Source organism: Aplysia californica, unplaced genomic scaffold (genome assembly GCF_000002075.1).
Source record: "Aplysia californica isolate F4 #8 unplaced genomic scaffold, AplCal3.0 scaffold00065, whole genome shotgun sequence".
Taxonomy (NCBI): Eukaryota; Metazoa; Mollusca; class Gastropoda; order Aplysiida; family Aplysiidae; genus Aplysia; species Aplysia californica.
Genome location: NW_004797335.1, coordinates 665,948 through 669,298, shown reverse-complemented (window position 1 = coordinate 669,298; position 3,351 = coordinate 665,948).

The following is a 3,351-nucleotide window of genomic DNA, read 5'->3' as shown; positions in this document are numbered from 1 at the left end:
GCTAGGTGTTAGACCATACCTGCTATAAGATCAGGTGTGTTATTGAGAGATATAAAAGAAAGACACCAGTTAAAAGGAGCCAAGGTGTAGCAGTAGAAAGGCTGCAGAAAGAGTCAGGGGGCCAGAAGAGGGGCAAATGAGGTGAGGGGGGGTGGGGGCGGGGCAGAAAGTGGAGACGAAAGCAGACGACACAACATTGTTAAAGAGCAGGAAAGAATATGAAAAGAGAAAATTTTAGAGCAGAAAACCTTCCGTCGCTACCCGGATTCGAACCGGGGACCTATTGAATGAGAGGCAAGCACAACTTCTAGACCACGAGAGACCCCTGCACTGGGTTCCAAGAGTTCTCTACTCTTAGACTTAAAGATATGGAGCGGGGTGTACGTACACACTAAGATGCAGCGATTCTTTACTTTTGGGTTGATTTGATGGGTGTTGGAGAACCATGACTTAAGAATCAACAGAAGTCGCAATTTTTCTGAAAACTATCTTTTCCTTATTTTTATTAACTTGATATTGGAGTCGGCTTGTCAACTATCTGTTTTAAGAATAAGCAGAGCGATTTAACAATTTTATGAAATTTACAATACAACAACTGAGGGGCAACCATGGATATTGTTATATATCAAATTTACAGAGAAGGAACGTTAATTGATATTATTTTATTCTTTAAAAGGTCATGTAGAGAATTCTGCACTAAGCAACAGGGTCATACTCAACATGGTTTGAGCCAGTAGCGGTATCTATGGTGTAGCGGTTAGGCACTTCGCACACATGAGACACAAGTTCGATTCCTGAATGGGTAGACATTTTTATCGAGTATCCCGGTCATTCTGCTGGATAAACTATCCCTCTTAGCCAGGATTGGCCTTGACAGGCAGGGTCGAAAGCCCGCCTCCTAAATTATCTTAACTGAGTATATGTAGGCGTAAAACACCTACTTTGAGCCAGTAGAGAGAAGGATTCCCACAATCTGGTGTATTCATTTTTGCCACACAAATATAATTAAAATTTACGTAAGAGATTGGAGATATGTAGCAGGTAAAAATTTGACCTGTAAGATCACAGTAATTAACGTTACTGGCCTAATTTTGTTTATAGTTTTTTCTTTTTTTTCTTTCTTCCTTTCATTTTATATCTCTTTTCCTTCCTTTTTGGATATTTGGTTTTGTATTTGTTGTTGTTGTTGTTGTTGTTGTTGTTGTTGTTGTTGTTTTTGTTGTTGTTGTTGTTGTTGTTTGCTTTGTTTTATTCCGTTTATGATTTTTTTTGTATCGGATTTTATCATTTTCATTGTATTTTTTATGTCTTTTGATTGTTTTGGTTGTTGTTGTTGCTGTTGTCGTTGTTATTGTTGTTGTTATTGTTGTTGTTGTTGTTGCTGTTGTTGAAAAAAAAATCGTTTGAACTAAAATGTTCTTAGTATTAGAAACTCAAGCCGTAATTTCTTTTTTTTTTTACCTTGGAGAAAAGAGTGGGGATTAATCATTGTCATTGTGGTCTGGGACGTTTCAAACAGTGTTCTTGATGATGATGATGATGATGATGATATTTTGTTGTTTGTGTTGGGGTTTTTTGTTTTTTTTCATTTGTGTTTTTTGTGGTTGTTATCATCGTCGTCGTCGTTGTGTTGCCGTTCGCTGCTTCCTTTTATTTTTGGAGGTTTTTGTTGTTTGGAATTTTTTTTTGGGGGGGGGGATCCTTGTTTGTATTTACTGTCTTTCTTGCTTTGTTTCGATATCTATTCCTCCTTTGTTGTGTGTTTTTACAGTTATTTGTCCTAAGTTGTTTAATGAGCTTTTAATTGTTTGGGAGGGGTTTTTTTTCAATCTAATGTTTGATTTTTCTTTATTTTTGTCCCATGAGGGAGGGGTGGAGATGAGGGTCCTGGGGGCAGTCGGACAGCGCTTGTCAAAATGTTCATTGATGTGGAAACCAATATTATTTTCAATGCTTCGTTCTCGTATTTATTTAGTCATTCTCCCTATTTTTGTGATTACCTCTTTCTTCTTATTTACTTCTTTATTTCTATTTTAATTGTTCACATTCCTGTGCGAAATTTTCTGACAGACTTTCTTGTGCAAGTGTTCAGTTTGTCTATGGTATCCGAATGTGTTTTCATTGATAATCATTTGGATGCATATCGGTACATAAAAGGCGATATTATCTGTGAGTTGTGGTGTAAATCCAGAAAGATGCCTCATTTTGTCTGTCATTCGAGTATATGAGTTTCCCTACCTGATAACCCGCAGAAACAAATATTCTCCCGGGAATTGTCATTGTGCTGGGGAGATCTGCTGCGCCTGTATTTAACGACGTAATTCTCTTTCCTATGAAATGTATTTTGAAAGTATGCACTGTTATCGGATTTATTTATTTATTTTTTTTTATTTTTTTTTTGGAGGGGGGGGTTGTTGGGTTGGGGTTTTTTTGGGGGGTGGGGATAAATTACTAGTAATTTTGTCCGTCCAGAATAGCTTATTACATTCATTTTGTTAGTTAGTTATTTGTTTGTTCAGTTTGCTATTTTTTCGTTTGTTTAAGTATTTATATAACCATCTATTTACTACTTAATTACATTCTCAAAGACCTACACATGTTGCTTATGTAGAGCTACTGCTCTAGGACTCCGTCATTACTAATGTAAGTTTTGTTTTTACTTACTCTTGGGTTCTGTTTTAGTTGTTGTACCCTTCATTCCTAAAGCTATTTCTTCTGGTATAAATTCACCTTTTTCTTACTTTTATTTAAATACACAAAGGCCAATACAACGTCTTAGTTTTTCAGCCTTCTGAATAGTTTCGTGTGACTGATGAAAAAAACAAAAAACAACAACGAACAGAAAGACATTTCAATAATTTACTGAACTTCCTACATTGTTCAAAAGAATGCTAGATAACCTTAATTGCTCCCCTACAGAAACAAAAATTTTTGACTCTGCTTTTTCTATTACTTTTACTTTAACTGTAATTTGATGTACTAGGAAGCCGCAAACTGTGTTTGTTAGTGGGAGGGGGAGGAAGGAGGAGGGTTGAGGCGGTGTGTTTGTGTGTAGGGTTGAGGAGGTGTATTTGTGTGTAGGGTTGAAGAGGTGTGTTTGTGTGTGGGAGGGGGAGGAAGGAGGAGGGTTGAGGCGGTGTGTTTGTGTGCAGGGTTGAAGAGGTGTGTTTGTGTGTGGGAGGGGGAGGTAGGAGGAGGGTTGAGGAGATGTGTTTGTGTGTATGGGAGGAGGAAGAGGAGGAGGGTTTAGGAGGCTCGGGAAAAAAGAGGCGGGTGAGAGGGAGGAGGAGGGGGGGGGTGACGCGAGGGTTGTCGCCAGTCCATCCCATCGTTCAGTCTGCGGTATGGCTG